Genomic DNA, 18,596 nt, shown 5'->3' with positions numbered 1-18,596 from the left:
TTTGTTGTCTCTATGGCTCTTATTTTGTTATGGTATTAGCAGCATTAACCAGCGTTGTCTGGGGTTAAAGAAAAACCAAAACGAATCCTATTTTCTCTGTTTTTCCTTTCCATATTTTGATAGGTAAAAATTATCCTGTGAATTTTTGTGGGAAAAAAAAAAGAATTCCGGGTCTGCCGAATAGAATAAGCTTATCTTTAGGACAGCGGTAAGTGTTCGGATTTACAACGCTAAAATCAGATGCTCGATTCCCCGCTGTCGACACAGCAAATAGCCCGATGTAGGTTTGTTGTAAGAAGACACACATATTCTTATTCCTGAATCATCTCTTTCCAAATATTAAGTAATTAATTTATTTATTAATTATTATGACTTGATCATTACTTTTTTTTTACGTAGACTATTTCATAGCAAACGGCATAATTTTATTTTATAGGTTAGGCCTTCTGTTTCATATTTTTTCACATTCTAGGTTTACATACATTTGGTTTGTGTGTGTGTGTGAGTTTAAATACAAGAAGTGTTAGCGGATGTATAATTCGTAATCTGTAACTAAATAGGTCTATTATGCTATGCTTTAATTTAATTGTTACCAGAAAATGCCAAGTTTGCATATAATTTACTCTTGTAATCTATATGTTAACGATAAAATTATCGGTTCGACAAGCAGATGATAGACGCTTATAGCAACGAAATATTGTCGTTACGCGCACCATCAGGTAAGTGAAGTGTGATCTGCGCAGTAAACTCGACGAACAAAGAAGCAAGCAAACAAACGGAGATATTTTGAGTGTTACACATATAAATAGTTTTGTACATGTTTTGATTTTCATTTTTTCTCATAGTTTTCTTTGTCAAGTTTTAAACTAGATTTTTTAGAGTTATGTATATATGAGTCTTTATTTGGAACACCAGGTTCTTAATTGGTTTAGGTGATACTTGGCTGCTTGTAACAGGTTTTGAGAAACAACACACTACAACATTATCTGTAAACTGGAAGGTTTGTTTGTGAGAGTGTATTTCGTTGCTTAAGATTATTGACATGTTGGATATAGAGAAGAAAGCTGATGATTGTGTCTTGAGACAATTCGTCAGACGGACAGAATTATTCAATAGTTTATTTTTAATATACAGGTTATTTAGAGAAACGGAAATATATTGTAAATATCGTTTAAGGACTTTGGAAATCACAGGTTTATATCTGTACAGCAGTTAATATTCATGTTTTTAATATCTTCTCAGTGAACCTGATGATATAGTGAATTATTTATTTGTTCTTACCCAAGACAAGTTTGTATTCCTGAGAGTAGGTGCTTGGTTTCTAAAACAACTTAGTATTATTTTGGTGATAATTATTTTAAGTACTTTGCCCGTTGTGATAAGTATATTCATTAATCTATTTTTTCCAAGGTTATGTGTCTACGTTTCTGGTTTTTGTATAAATTTCTGAGCATAACATCAACAGTATGCATGGTTGGCCATTTTCTCAAGCAGTTAATCGGAATATTATGGCTTTAAGGGAATGTATTTTAATGTTTCAGTGATGTTTGTTTTATCTTATAACATACAGACTGTCTGATGTTTTGTTATTTGGTGAGTCAGAATCCACTGATTCACAAATAAATTAGTACAATGTTACGTTTTGTTATTTGGTGAGTCAGAATCCACTGATTCTCAAATAAATTAGTACAATGTTACGTTTTATTATTTGGTGAGTCAGAATCCACTGATTCACATATAAATTAGTACAATGTTACGTTTTGTTATTTGGTGAGTCAGAATCCACTGATTCACAAATAATTTAGTACAATGTTACGTTTTCTTATTTGGTGAGTCAGAATCCACTGATTCTCAAATAAATTAGTACAATGTTACGTTTTGTTATTTGGTGAGTCAGAATCCACTGATTCACAAATAAATTAGTACAATGTTACGTTTTGTTATTTGGTGAGTCAGAATCCACTGATTCACAAATAAATTAGTACAATGTTACGTTTTGTTATTTGGTGAGTCAGAATCCACTGATTCACATATAAATTAGTACAATGTTACGTTTTGTTATTTGATGAGTCAGAATCCACTGATTCACAAATAAATTAGTGCAATGTTACGTTTTGTTATTTGGTGAGTCAGAATCCACTGATTCACAAAAAAATTAGTACAATGTTACGTTTTGTTATTTGGTGAGTCAGAATCCACTGATTCACAAATAAATTAGTACAATGTTACGTTTTGTTATTTGGTGAGTCAGAATCCACTGATTCACATATAAATTAGTACAATGTTACGTTTTGTTATTTGGTGAGTCAGAATCCACTGATTCACAAATAAATTAGTACAATGTTACGTTTTGTTATTTGGTGAGTCAGAATCCACTGATTCACATATAAATTAGTACAATGTTACGTTTTGTTATTTGGTGAGTCAGAATCCACTGATTCACAAATAAATTAGTACAATGTTACGTTTTGTTATTTGGTGAGTCAGAATCCACTGATTCACAAAAAAATTAGTACAATGTTACGTTTTGTTATTTGGTGAGTCAGAATCCACTGATTCACATATAAATTAGTACAATGTAACGTTTTGTTATTTGGTGAGTCAGAATCCACTAATTCACATATAAATTAGTACAATGTTACGTTTTGTTATTTGGTGAGTCAGAATCCACTGATTTACATATAAATTATTATAATGTTACTTGACAAAATAAACAAACTTTTCTTTACATTTTAGATTTTTTAGGAAGATCTGTGTAAGGAAGATTTTTTTTTATAAATTACAGCTAAAAGCGAGTAGAATAAATAAATTGTTGTAAATCACCTACGTAATTGTAGAACATTTTCCTTAGAGTTTTCCTATGTTATTTTGTTTACTCGGAAACAATCATCTGGGACGTTAGTAACTGTTTCACCATTCACTGTATAGGGTTTTATTTTTGAGAATCAAACTCTGAACAGTAGCAAGAGGCTGCGGTAATAACAATGTGTCCATCAGCAAGCATGGTTTCCAGAACAAAGTAGTTGATAATAAACCATGTACAAACTACACCCATAGGAACTGGTCAAGGATACTTCTAAATTATTGTTGTTAATTTACAAGACTATTAAAATCCTCAGTAGGTCTATTCTTCTAGTTTGTAGAATACAGAATGTGATCGTTCAGTGTGACGTCTAGATAATATAAAGTTTGAATCTTGACCATGTTGTCCCCCAGTGGCTTAGCGGTATGTCTGCGGACATGTAACGCTGAAAACCGGCTTTCGATACTGTGGTGGGCAGAGCACAGATAGCCCATTGTGTAGCTTTGTGCTTAATTAAAAAAACAACAACAATAACATCTAGACCATGCTATCCTAAGAAGAAACTAACAGGGAACAAACGAAATTGTATTTCTTCTTTTGTGATGAGAAATAAAAGTACGATTGAAATATAGTATGTAATGTCTCGGTTTGTGTAAATCAGACTGTAATAAAGGCAACAAAAGAGGTCTTTGTTTGTGTGTCATTTCGTACAAAGCTTCACAAAAGGTTATCTGTGTTCTGCCAATAACTGGTGTCGAAACCGGTTTTTAGCGGTATAAGTCCGCAGACATACTATTGTGCCACTGGAAGGCAAACTAAACAAACACCTGAAAACATGTTTCTCGAACAATTTATTATAATATTGTAGTTTGAATAAACCTGTGGTGTGATAAGAAGTGATGTGAGGTAACTTTTGTGTGTGGCCCGGCCTGGCTAGGTGGCTTAAGGCGTTCGAGTAGTAATCTGAAGGTCGCGGGTTCGAATCCTGGTCGTAACAAACATGCTTGCCATTTCAGCCGTGAGGGCGTTATAATTTGACAGTCAATCCCACTATTCGGTGATAAAAGAGTAGTCCAAGAGTTGGCGGTGGGTGGTGATGACTAGCTGACCAACTAGTTAGTCTTACACAGCTAAATTAGGGACGGCTAACACAGACAGTCCTTGTGTAGAAAACAAAACTTTTGTATATATGTACACATATAACATTTTGTTGGTTGTCGTATCCGTATTGTAGCTTATCTCACGTTTAACAGCTTGTTGGTTGTCGTGTCTTTATTATTGGTTTCATCATGTTGGTTGTTGTATCTGTATTTCGGCTTACATCATGTTTAATATCTTTTTGGTTGTTGTAATTATTGTGGCTTACGTCATTTTAGCAATTTGTTGGTTGCCGTACTTGTATTGTTGGTTACGTTGTGTTTACTATTTTATTGGTTGTTGTAATTGTATTGTGGCTCACACCATGTTTAACAGCTTGTTGGTTGTTGTGTCTGTATTGTTGGTTACTTCATATCTAACAGCTTGTTTGTTGTCGTATTTGTGTTGTGGATTACCATTGGATATAGTTTTATTTTTTTCCTACAGGGGGCCGAGATCGTCCAGACTATGAATAGTGACCCAGGATTGGCAGTGGGTAAGATAAAATTATTTTCAGCTTTTGACACTAAGCTTGATGTGCTGTAGAATGTTATACTTCATTTTCATTTGTTTGGACATGTTCTAAGAACGTCAAAACGTGACGGCAAAGAAAGTCGTTTCTCGATATTTGTGGAAGAAAGGAAACATTTATGTTATTTTGTAATATCACATATTTATCCTAGACCTCAATTTATTTTCATTTCGGTTCAACTATATCAAAGAAATACCTGCAGTACAAAAACTTTGACGATAGCCGAAAAATCATGTTTGAGTTTAATAATTACAGCTTTCGTGTAAAGTCAATACTTGGTTCACTGTTATGTATTCTGTACAGAATCAAACCTATCTTACTACATTAACCATCTTGAAGCTACGTTTAATTAAACGAACAGGTGTATAATAAGTATACATGGTAGTTTAGAAAATTGAGTAATCATTATTTAAAAAAAAATCATTTTGAAAATCAGTAAGTCATGTTACACCACTGCCGATATAAAGGCGTAGTGGAACAGAATATATAAGAACTACATTGTTTCATATTTTGGCATTTCATAGGTTCTGTAATGTCATCGATCTTTAATCAAATGATTTTTAGAAAAAGTACATAACAGCCTATTGCGCCAAAAAAGATACATAGAAGCAGAACATAAAAGTGCTTTCAGATCAGAAATTTAAGATTTCCAAGACTGTGCTATCCTTTGTACTTTATACAAATTTGAGAGGCACAGTGGTATGTTTACGGACTTACACACTAAAAACTGGGCTTCGATACCCATGGTTGGCAGAGCACAGATTGCCCATTGTGTAGCTTTGTGCTTAATTCAAAACAAACAAATTCGAGAATGGACCAATCTGGGGAAACAGAACTATATAAAGAAAAGAGACATCAAAGATGTTTGTATCAGCAGTTGTAAGCAAATTGGGACGTCTAGTAGCTGGTGGGAATATACAAACACAAAGACCAGTAGCAAAAATAGTTCACGTGCTACAGGCAATAGTGCGCAATATAACCAAAAATAATCTCCGTTTGCAAGAAGGAGACAAGTCAACGTTTACACAAGCTGCTTCCAGAACATGGTAAATTCAACCATGACATACCTCAAGCAATTTTGGATGAACTAGATATTCAAAGGTAATTAACACCACGCCTATGAATTACTGTACGATCAGACTGTTGAACTGGTGCTTGAAGCCGTTGTTTTCGTAAACTAGAATGGGTATGTACATTATTCCAGAAGAAATGGTGAAGTTTCTACTTTACATTTTTATGAAGGAGACTTTGGAAAAGAAAATTTGCTTCAGGACTGTTGTCAAGATGCACAGTAGTCAGATAGAATGAGACATGGACGCAGCGAGGTTTCATTATCGTTTTAATATAACGTGCTCAACTTCTGTATATGTGTTTTCCACCCCATTTTCAGTATTTGAACGTTACAAAATTGTTGTTTCTTTCATAGGAGGTGGTAAATTGAATCACTGTATCTCGGGGACAGTTCATTTAAATTTTCTACCTTAAACTGAATAATGTATCTTACTGAGATGTTGATACCCGCTATTATTAATTCCTTGTCGTATATATACTTACTTCTGTTCTGTGTCGTCTGATTATGGTTTATATAGAGAAGCTCAATTTCTTAGAATCTACAAAATAATATTTTATTTACAGATATCATTGTCACTGTGTAAAAAAAAAAAAAAAAAAAAAGTCTGCTATCCTAGCCTAATAACGTGATCACCCCTCCGGTGTATCGTGCTTAGTCACCGTGTTTATAAGACAATTTTCATCTTCCATGGACAAGTTGAGTGAAATATTCGAAGAAAGTTATTTTCTCTCTTAACCTCATGATTCACGTTTATGGTGATGTGTTACATTCCTACAAAGGTTTAATCTCCAGCTTTCTTCAATGCTTTTGGTTCGGTACCAACGTATGATTTCACTGGATGTATTTGCAGTATTTGGAATAAATATGACTTTAAATTCAAGAAAAATATTGTATTATAAGGTTTACATTGTTGATACATACTATTAAAGTTCAAGAAACAGGGCGAATTATGGCATAACAAAGGAAGGTGTAAACGTAGATAATACAATACAGACATAAATGAGATAAAAGTTCGATATTTATACCCAAAGAACAATCAGACTTATACTGTTTTCACAGAGCTCAACATGAACTCTGATACAGTAAGATCTATGAATACGTACTTCTTAACTCTTAATATAACGTACAAATTGAACTTCTATTAAACAGCGCATTAATCCTGGTCAACCAATGGAATTTTATCATTGTGTTTGTGATCGCTTGTGCTCTGTGTATTGGACAGTATTTGTTAGCAGCGGCCCGGCATGGCCAGGTGGGTTAAGACGTTCGACTCGTAATCTGAGGGTCGCGGGTTCGAATCCCCGTCGCACCAAACATGCTCGTCCTTTTAGCCTTGGTGGCGTTATAAGTTATAATGTGACGGTCAATTCCATTATTCGTTGGTGAAAAAGTAGCCCAAGAATTGGCGGTGAATGGTGATGACTAGCTGCCTTCTCTCTAGTCTTACACTGCTAATTTAGGGACAGCTAGCGCAGATAGCCCTCGTGTAGATTTGTGCGAAATAAAAAAAAAAAATTGTTAGCAGCGTAAATGTTCCCATCAACGACTTGATGTTTGACCGGTAGATAGGTTTCGAAATATGAATAAATAAACAACGTGATGGATGATATACCATATATTTAAATATATTCGAATATAAATGCCAGTACAAAAAGGCAGCAGTGTTATTATAAGTACAATCGTACTTGTAGTAGGAATGGAGCGAATACACAATACATACAGGAATACACAATACATACAATACAAACTATTTACTTATTTAACACTCTAACAACCACATAATAAATTTTGAAAAAAACATTTGAGAGACAACCTCAGGAGATAAACGAACTTTCTACAAAATTACAAAACTATAGAACCACTTGAGAAAATCAGCAGAATAGATACACAAACTTCGCTGAACCACAAATTTCTCAGTCGAACTGATTGACAGAATTTTGTAACGTTTCTAGCTGTGTAAGAAACAGACTTATCATAGTTATAAGTGCAAAAATCGCAAATACAAGCGTGAGTAAGTATGGTCAAATAAAAGAGTGAAGGACGGACGATCTTCTGGGTCTACAGTAATGTGTGAAAATATCTGGATACTTTGAGTAGTATCGGGTATGTCAACGTAGGGCGAGCCTTTAGAGAAGCTTCATTATCTAGGCTAGAAGACAAGCTACTCTCGTCTGCAAGTTTATAACACTATTGTAAGCTAAACTAAGTTTACATACATGATGACGTAACATGATATTCAGGTGCACATACACACTGCTGATATTTATATATGATATGAACACAAATTAAGATGATGTCATGTTGTACGAAAAAGGTGAATGGACGATTGAAAAAATATTAAAAACAATGTTAAAAATGGGCGTGGTGTAATAAAACTTCCTTTGTATAAACTCACAAAGGGGTGTGTCCAACATTACATCTATGCCTACTTCGTTTTACTGTGTTCATGATGTTATGAAACTTATGGATACGTAGAAACGTGTGTCTATGATTCTCCTATTTTGTATAGACGATAAGGTCAATACATAGAAACTTCTTATGACGTTTTACCTTTGTATTTTGACTCTCCTATATAGCTAATACACGAAATTCTTTTACCGCAATTGCTAAAAAGGGGACAAGTTGTAAATAAAATAATAACATGTAAGTTATGGGTCCACACGATTATCTGAATCTTCTAGTATTGTATAAGTATACTTTACAGTACATGTATTGCTTGCAATAGTTAGATTCACGAAAACCTATAGTCATTATCTGATAAGCAAGAATAAGTTTAATAACTTTTATCTGCCTTGTTTATTGTTGAAGAAAGGATGGAAATAATAAACGAAGTAGGCATGGATAGGATGTTGAACGCGCCACCTTGTGATATTTAACAGAAGTTTTATTACACCGTGCTCCTTCCTACCTTGTTTTCTCACTTTTCGGTGCACCTATTCCGACACATTAAATTTTTTTAAGTATATTTTTCCACTTGCAGAATCATATTCAGTTTATAGCTAGATAGGCCTAAGTTTGAAACTCTTTCATTAAACAATAATTGTTAGGGTAACTTTAACAAATATAAATAAATAAAAGATTTACTATCTGACAATTCAGAGTTTTAACCACAATTACATGGTGCTCTATTAACATTAATAATACAGATAGATGTTTCTTATACACATAGATATGCACAGAAAAAGTATTTATATGCTGTGTACTATTAATTGTTTAGCATATTCTAAAATATGTTATTGAAGTTTGAAGTTTTTTCTTGTTGTTAAGCATATTCCACACAAGATTATGCCATCAAAACAGATGAGAATTACGGTCCTAACATGTTATATTGTGACTTTAGTCAATGACTTCAAAACTAGCATACTTCATGTTAAAATGTATTACCATTAAGAGCTCAGCACCACATACTTGTTGATGTCACTACACTGAGACACAGCGTTAATAACCCATTGTATAGGTTTGTATTAAAGTATTTAAATAAGTAGGTATTTTGTACAGACTGATAATGTACTGATATTAAGGTAAACTAAGTTAAACCTCACTACAGAAAATGAAATTTTTTTTTGTTTTATTTATTAACTTTTAAAGTTCCTTCTTTCCCATTACAAGTAGTTTCCACAAACATATTGTTTTCCATGTTTCATTCGCTTGACGAGTTCTCAAGCTCGTCATTGATTCGAAACTTTCTTTCTCGTTTCACAATTGGTCGAAAAAAGAAAGCAAAATTATTACGTCAATTTGCTAGCTAATTATATGTTGAAAACAATATTTTCCTGAAACTTCATATATGTACATGAACCAAAAATATATTTTGTATATAAAATGATTTCAACACCAGCATCGAAAGATTTATTATATAATACACATTTGTTTTATTCAGACACACTACGCCTCCTTGTAAACAAGTAACATGAAACTAAGAGAAGCATATAGATCTTATCAAGTGGTCAAGATAACTCGTTTTAAATATTACACACAAACAAGACATCTCAAACTCGATGTTAGAGAACCCTGTTTTGTGTAAAACAATATCTCTGATGCCTCAAATAATAACGATATAACTTTCTAACTTGTCTGGCTTGTGGAACGAAATATAGACATAAATAAATCTTTGATAAATGTACGGATTGGTTTATGGTATCCATAAATTTCTTTATCAAATGAAACGTATAGGAATATTATGTATCCTGTTAGGTTTAGACTGTTTGAACTTCAACGTCTCAGTACCCACGCTATAGACTTTTAGCTTAAACTTTGAAAAGCCACAAATCATTAGTAATGTTTCTTTATCAACAGTGCACTATCTGGAACGTTTTGAAATGTTTTTTTTATGTGCGAATATAATGAAAAACTTAGTTTAGAAGTAACAAAAAAAGGCATTTTGGTTTATCAGGACGAGGGGAACCCTTTGACATTGTGTTATCAGATTGTAAGACTGAAGTAAATGGCATTTTACACGTATAAGGACAAAAGAACGTAGGATTTAGGTTCTCTTACTTAATGTTAGGCCCGGCATGGCCAGGTGAGTTAAGGCGTTCGAATCGTAATCTGACGAGCGCAGGTTCGAATCCCTGTCGTACCAAACATGCTCGCCCTTTCAGCCGTGGGGACGTTATAAATGTAACGGTAAATCCCACTATTCGTTGGTAAAAGAGTTGCCCAAGAGTTGGTGGTGGGTGGTGATGACAAGTTGCCTTCACTCTAATATTACACTGCTAAATTAGGGACGGCTTTGCGCAGATAGCCTTCGAGTAGCTTTGCGCGAAATTAAAAAAACAAACAAAGAAGCAAACTTAATGTTAAAATGCCTAAATGATAAAATGACAGTAAGAAATGAATAATCTACTGATAATAAAATGAAATTTTCAGGATTTCAGGCTTTTGGAGGAGTGGATTTTGAAGGGACATTCTTTATAGATACCGAAATTGATGATGACTATGTAGGTTTTATTTTCAGGTAAAGAATGTTCTGGAACTTAAAATATATCAGCAACATAACTTATTGATTCTCACGTTGTTTTATTTAGTTACAATTAGTATGTAGTGTTTCTTAAGCAGGTTATTAAAATATATGTTAAAATATATCAGCAACATAACTTATTGATTCTCACGTTGTTTTATTTAGTTACAATTACTATGTAGTGTTTCTTAAGCAGGTTATTAAAATATATATTAAAATATACCAGCAACATAACTTATTGATTCTCACGTTGTTTTATTTAGTTACAATTAGTATGTAGTGTTTTTTAAGCAGGTTATTAAAATATATATTAAAATATATTAGCAACATAACTTATTGATTCTCACGTTGTTTTATTTAGTTACAATTAGTATGTAGTGTTTTTTAAGCAGGTTATTAAAATATATATTAAAATATATTAGCAACATAATTTATTGATTCTCAGGTTGTTTTATTCAGTAACAATTAGTATGTAGTGTTTTTTTAAGCAGGGTATTAAATCTTTCATGGGTAGATGGAAACAAATGTCTCACATTGAACTCAGAAAATAATAAGACACAGTTCAGAGTTCTGTAATTAATAATATTTCTCACTAGCCGATCTGTTTTCACTTCTTTTATGTTTTTCTTTCAAAATTTTAATTACGTTTAGGGATATGTAAACTTGCTTAGTTTTGCATTTTGAGCCAGGTATTTATTTTTAGCTATAGATTCAATTGAGTAGAAAAATATTTTTAAATTTTTGTTGTTTTTCTAGACAGTTTCATTACAAGTTACAGAATATCTATATTTTATTTTGATTAGTTACCAAGACAACGCTCACTTCTACACAGTAATGTGGAAGAAAAACTCCCAAACATACTGGCAAGCCACGCCATTTCGAGCCGTTGCAGAACCCGGTATCCAATTAAAATTAGTGAAATCTGGTACAGGACCAGGTCAGATGATGCGAAACTCCTTATGGCACACTGGTGACACAAGAAATGAGGTAATCTTAAACTAGTGAACTTATTATGTAATTTCTGGAATACTGAAGTAGTGGTAGCAGAATTATAGATATACTTAAATTTTAAATTTATTTTTCTTACGTTTAAAGGTACGTTAGAATTTTTTCATTCTAGGTTTATCAAACCGTGGGATTGATATAGAGCACTTACAAATTACAAATTATCTTCAGGTCGTAACTTTGTTTAATTATTATGATACTATAAGCATCGCAATCGTGTGTGCACCCCTGCTGACGAAGTGTAATGATAATGAATTATTTTTGTCATATAGGCTTAGTGTTTTGTCTCATTACATTTCTTCAGTTCCTCACGGTTCTTCAGATAAGGAGGCTGTCTAATGGTATTTTAATCACTCTATATCCATCATATTCATTGTTTACGATTTTTAATACCAGAGCTTACCTCGCCAGCTGGGATACAAGAAACATAGTACTGGTCAAAACACTATTTGTAGTAGCTATTTGTTAGAGTAATGATATGTTATCTCGCTAATACTTTTGTTTGTAAAGCGTGTTTATAATCAGTTATGTTTGTTCTAAGATGATAGTATCAGGCTATTATTGTAATTTGTATGTGATTTAAATAATATTAAATATATATATTCTCTCTTTTGATTAGAAAAATGGGCACGTGTGGAATACAAATGAAGTGTTACAAACAACAACAAAACACAATAAGCATGATATTATTGGGTATTATAAATATAAATAAGCAATTTATTAGTTATTAATAAATAATAAAAACTAAGTCCGGAATCATCACGCCCAAAGGACGCCGATGAATTTTTCGACTCAGGATCATAATTTGTGCAGCATTTGGAATAATCTCTGGTTTCTAATCTCTGAACGAGTAAGATAGTTTAATACAAAGTGACCATCAAAACCTTTCATATAATATATGCTACTGCTGTATAACTTTTATGTTATGTTTTTTTCGAAAATAAGTACTGATATAATTCATCGCATGAATTATATCCTTTCATAACAGTTTGCCCACTGTTTAAATCATGGACCACACAGTAGTTTATGTCGTGAATTCCTGTTTTCTGATTTGTCTCAAAAAAATTATTCGATGGATAACATTTTCCCGTGAACATTAAATGCAATGCAAATACAATGTGTTTGATTAAATTTTATTTTAATAACATTTTCCCATGAAAATGAAATATAATGCAAATACAATGTGTTTAATTAAATTTTATTTTAATAACATATTCCCATGAACATCAAATGTAATGCAAATACAATGTGTTTAATTAAATTTTATTTTAATAACATTTTCCCATGAACATTAAATGTAATGCAAATACAATGTGTTTAATTAAATTTTATTTTAATAACATTTTCCCATGAACATTAAATGTAATGCAAATACGTGTTTAATTAAATTTTATTTTAATAACATTTTCCCATGAACATTAAATGTAATGCAAATACAATGTGTTTAATTAAATTTTATTTTAATAACATTTTCCCATGAACATGAAATGTAATGCAAATACAATGTGTTTAATTACATTTTATTTTAATAACATTTTCCCATGAACATTAAATGTAATGCAAATACAATGTGTTTAATTAAATTTTATTTTAATAACATTTTCCCGTGAACATTAAATGTAATGCAAATACAATGTGTTTAATTAATTTTTATTTTAATAACATTTTTCCATGAACATTAAATGTAATGCAAATACAATGTGTTTAATTAAATTTTATTTTAATAATATTTTCCCGTGAACATTGAATGTAATGCAAATACAATGTGCTTAATTAAATCTTATTTTAATAAACTTTTTCCGACACTCAGATAGAAATATTATATGTTATAGCTAACATTGAATGTCTTCTTACAATACACCAATGTTTAACGTAACTACTGAGCAAAGGTCATCAATTGGTTAAATTGAAATATCTTACAGCTTTACATTGTAATATATGACCACGTGACACCTTCCAAACAATATCGTCTTCACGTCGGTGTCTACAATGATTGTGTCTGATCTTTGTAGTTCTTTAACTTCTATTTCCAGATTATATGTGTGTGATTTACTATTAGTGTCTTAACTTAAGACAGTTAGGAAGTTCTAAATAGAAGTAATCAGCAAATCATTCATTTGTTATATTAGTGGTTGGAGTAATTGTAGTAATGTAATAACTGTCTTATTTAAATGTCTTATTTGTGAAATATTGAAATAAGTTATGTAACCCATACTTTTAATGTTAGATAAAAAATGTCCAAATTATCGATGCTTATTTACACGCTTAAATTATTACACCTTCAAGAAGTTAAAACCATGTATTTAAATTCACATGTCATATTTAAACAATGAACATGCGAGTTCTGGATTGAAACTCAGGATAATGCATGTAACAGATTATTTGGATTGTAAACACATTGGATTTATAAAACGTGAGGGAAAAGCTATGTATTATCTCTTGAAGGATACTGAAATAATATTTCTAGGTTGTTTGTTGTTGTGTTTTTTTTTTTTTATAAAAGATTGAAATACTTTTTGTTTATGGCATGCTCCATGTTTGTATGTGTCTAACAGCTTTATTTACACTGTCATTTGAATAAATGTGTGACACTTTAAAAGTTTTGATTTCTATATTGAAAGTCTGTTTTAAGCAGTCTTAAGTAAAATGTTTGGCTGGCTTAGTTTTTAAATGTTTTGTATAATTTCTAAATTAAAGAAAACTTTGATTACTTATGTAAAGTCAATACTAATTAGAGTTTATTATCATAAAATTATTACAATAACAATTACTTTTGTAAAGCGAATATTAATTGGAGTTTATTTATAAAAATTTTACAGACTTGTTATTGTAATTATGACGGTATTGTAAACAGAACTTGTTATTGTAATTATAACGGAATTGTTAACAAAACTTTGATCATTTAGTCCTTGGACTAACCATGCAGTATTGCGAAAGATGCCTGTTTATTCTATTCATGGATAATTTTATCCATGAGTTGTACTACGTTAAAAATGTCTTTGACAATTTATTTTATCACCGAAAGTCTTAAACTCTTGGTTGATAATTAAATGAGTAAGTTTTAATTAAAGCTTTGCCGTTTTAGGACAAGACATTTAACGAATTGATGAATTAGTGTTAAGTGTGCTTTTAAGGATGACTTGTTTTATAAGTTCATATGTAACTATGGACATGTTGAGATATGGATTGTGCGAGTCATGTTTGCTAAGAAACACGTTCTCTATTTTGCAACATAATCATCTATCAAGGCTATCTGTCTGGTACTGAGTTATAATGTTAGCCTCCTGCGATCTCTGGTGACACTTTGTTGAATTACGACATCATTGCAGCCTCTTATGGCGGTCTAGCAACTTGTCCCTAACAACGCGCCCTCTAGTATTATCTTTTGGAAATATGACCTTCTCATTTATAATGAGATCATGCCCTCTCTTCCTTTCATAAGGTAGGCCCGGCATGGCCAGGTGATTTAAGGCATCTAACTCGTAATCTTAGGGTAGCAGGATCAGATCTCCTTCGCATATGCTCGCCCTTTCAGCCGTGGAGGCATTATAACGGTCAGTCAATCCCATTATTCGTTGGTAAGAGAGTAGCCCAAGTTGGCGGTTGGTGATGATAACTGGCTGCCTTCTCTCTAGTCTTACACTGCTAAATTAGGGATGGCTAGCGCAGATAGCCCTCGTGTAGTTTTGCGCAAAATTTAAAAAACAAAACAAACCTCCCATAAAGTAACCAATCGCGTGAGATTGGTTACCAACCATAATTTTTGTTAAAGATGTTAATGGTACAATAACTGAATAATGTTTTAAATGTTGATTTTTTAAATTATTTTTCCAAAATTTCCTTTTTCTTCTTTGTTATTAAGCACAAAGCTGCTATCGTAAGTATCGAAACCCTATTTTTGTGCTGCAAGCTCACAAACTTTTCACTCTGTCACCAGGTGGCAGGTTTGGAAGCAGCATCTTGTGAGAAACGATGACAGACTTTCAAGACAAAGTTCCGTTCTAATACAGATTTTTGTTTCTAAATTTTGCTTGTCAGATAAGTTTTGTATCTCGGGTGAACGTATTTTACGTCTTAAATATTTAACTACTTGAAAGGATGAAGACTTTCAACAGAGGAGTTTCAGGCAATATCGTTCACTGAATGTCTAATATTTTAATATGTAAAAAAATAATACATCAAAAAGAAAGCTATTAACAAGAGCATGATAAAAACGGATACTGCCTCTCAGAATTGGAACATATCTATTATATCTGTATGTTTTCATGTGATAAGTCTAATTGAGGAGTTGTTTGTTTTTGAATTTCGCACAAAGCTACTCGATGGCTATCTGTGCTAGCCGTCCCTAATTTAGCAGAGTAAGACTAGAGGGAAGGCAGTTAATCATCACCTCCCACCGCCAACTCTTGGGCTACTCTTTTACCAACGAATAATGGGAATGATCGTAACATTATAACGCCCCAATGGCTGAAAGGGCGAGCCACGGGAATGCGAACCCGCGACCCTCAGATTACGAGTCGCACGCCTTAACCACCTGGCCATGCCGGGCCAACTATGAACTAAGGAACAGACAGTGCTATCTAAAATAAGGTTAATTAGTTTGCTTATTACTTTTATACGAAATAAAAACTGAAATTCGAGACTGACACTACAAAACTATGTTTCTGTGTTTCGAATATTCCTCCTTTTCTCTGTTTTTAGTTTTTAGACAGAACTTGGAAAGTCTATAAAATACACTTTTCGACCTGCAAAGTCTGGAATCAAATGATTCAAACTCTTCAGCATGTTTAAAGTTAAAAAAAAAACTCACGCATATCATTACATATTTTTAAAGTGTTTAAACCTTGTTTGAAAAGTTCACAACTATAACAACCATTAAATAAACGACATAATGATTTAGGAAAATGGAAAAGTGAGGTGTAACAAAGGTGAGAAATAGAGATAGTAGTGGATAGGAACTGTTATATTCATATAAAATTTTCAAGCCTTATCTCTAATAATGGATTTTTATAATTTAGGTTCGTCTTCTCTGGAAAGACCCTAGAAATGTTGGCTGGAAGGAAAAGACTGCTTATAGATGGCTATTGCTTCACAGACCCAAAATTGGATTAATCAGGTTAGTTTAGAATTCTAATTTTATACATTCTGATCTGCTGTAGAAGGCTATTGCTCACTCTATTGAAACTGATTTCCATAGTACCACGTATCCTGTTGAAACAATTGGTGGCTATTGGCCTACTGACTGGAGCTCAGAGTATTTAGAAGTTCGGTCCTATATAACATATTAATGGTGTTTATTTATTCTTTTGAAACAATACGTGGGTATTGGCCTACTGACTGGAGTTCAGCGTATTTAGAAGATTTGTCTTGTAAAACATATTAATCTTGCTGATTTATTAAAAAAGTATTTACTTATTGACTGGAGCAGAAATCATGTGAAGTTTTGCACTTAATATTGTTGATTATTCCACATTGGATAAGTAACTACATCTAATTATCATTCTGAATTTTCGTGGTTAGGCAGTAATAAAATAATTATGTCTTTAGGTTTAAGCATAAACCAGTCATTTTAGTTTTGCTTTAATATTCATCATAAACTGGTCAAGTATTTTGTTTGTGTTCAACGAGAACAAACTTCATGTGAACTAAAGAACCAGATCAGAGATCCAAAGGTTCATATATAGCAATTTCTATATTAGAACTGCTGATTACAGGAAGATTAACCAATCATCTGTCCCAGTCGCCAACACGGTTTTCTTAACCAAATAATAATATTTTAGAAAATATCCATATAATTAGCATAACACAAGCTCGAACCTTAGACTTTACCATTCCAAGTCCAGCAAGTTGACCTCAACGCATGTTAGACCATACCAAATTAAATTTGAAATCATTCGATCAAGTTGTAACAGGCCAAATGTCGGTTTTTATAATTGGCCTTCGCAACTGAAAATAAAGTGTACATAAATCGGACCACGAAAATGCATATTGTTTTAGTTTGTAAATTGCACTCTACCTAGCTGAGTTAATGATGTAAGTTTTTTTTTCAAACAAATGTTAGTGTCTTTTTCTCTCTGTTGTGCAACTCGTCTTAAGCACTGATGAAGCAAATAACATTGAAATGAATGTTTGTGTAAGGTCATCAATCAATGTATATCTACGAAAGATAATAAATGTTGAAAATAAAGACAATAATGGAGGTTGATGGGTTTGGAACCCTCATTAACATGGTCCTTCTTCCAAATTATCATCCCGTAACGTTTAGTTGGGATAAGCTCACACACCTTGGGGAAGTTAGATAACGAACAAACATACAGCGACACAGACGTTTATGCTTTACATATATACAGATAACACGGGCAGTGACCGTGAATTAAATAATATCGTGAAGACAAAGTGTAAACACGTGCCCTTAATCCATTGTCTTCTTCACGTTGCTTCCTGTCTCTACAGTAATTGTTAGTAAACGGTAAAATATATAACTGTGGTTGTATGAGTAATGTTACTTTGTATTTTCTGAAACAGTCAATGTTATGAAGTGCGCACACAAATCACATGGGTCTGTCAAGATGTCCAAATATGTTTTGAAGTCATTGTATTCAAACCTATCAAGAAGATCGCAGAAAGGAAATAATAAGAAACGGTAAAAGAAACTGTTGCAGGACAAGCTCGAGATAAGGAAAGAATAGCTAGAAGAAAAACACAAGAGATAGTCGGTAAAACTGTCGTAAGACAAATTGAAGGTTAAGAAAGGATAGCTTAAAAAAGCAAAAGGTGAAACTGCCATAAGAAAAACTCAAGAAAAGAAAAGGATAGCTTGAAACTGCCATAAGAAAAACTCAAAAAAAAAGGATAGCTTAAAAAAAGGAAAAGGTGAAACTGCCGTAAGAAAAACTCAAGAAAAGGAAAGGATAGCTTAAAAAAAGGAAAAGGTGAAACTGCCAAGAAAAACTCGAGAAAAGGAAAGGATAGCTTAAAAAAAGCAAAATGTGAAACTGCCATAAGAAAAACTCAAGAAAAGGAAAGGATAGCTTAAAAAGAGCAAAAAGACAGTCAATGAAGCTGCCGTAAGATAAACTGAAGATAA

At 32.5% G+C, this 18,596-nt stretch overlaps 1 pseudogene across 1 annotated transcript in view; it reads left to right on the top strand.

Annotated features, from left to right (window-relative positions):
* Nucleotides 1-18,596, top strand: part of LOC143249713 (cartilage oligomeric matrix protein-like) — a 68,371-nt pseudogene that overhangs the window by 41,890 nt on the left and 7,885 nt on the right. The window contains exons 20-23 of the transcript XR_013027916.1: nucleotides 4,388-4,436; nucleotides 10,414-10,501; nucleotides 11,308-11,491; nucleotides 16,528-16,625. The product of XR_013027916.1 is annotated as a cartilage oligomeric matrix protein-like (transcript). The remainder of the gene's footprint in view (nucleotides 1-4,387; nucleotides 4,437-10,413; nucleotides 10,502-11,307; nucleotides 11,492-16,527; nucleotides 16,626-18,596) is intronic.

This window comes from Tachypleus tridentatus, chromosome 4 (assembly GCF_004210375.1).
Source record: "Tachypleus tridentatus isolate NWPU-2018 chromosome 4, ASM421037v1, whole genome shotgun sequence".
NCBI lineage: Eukaryota > Metazoa > Arthropoda > Merostomata > Xiphosura > Limulidae > Tachypleus > Tachypleus tridentatus.
This window is presented reverse-complemented; position numbering and strand designations above follow the sequence as displayed.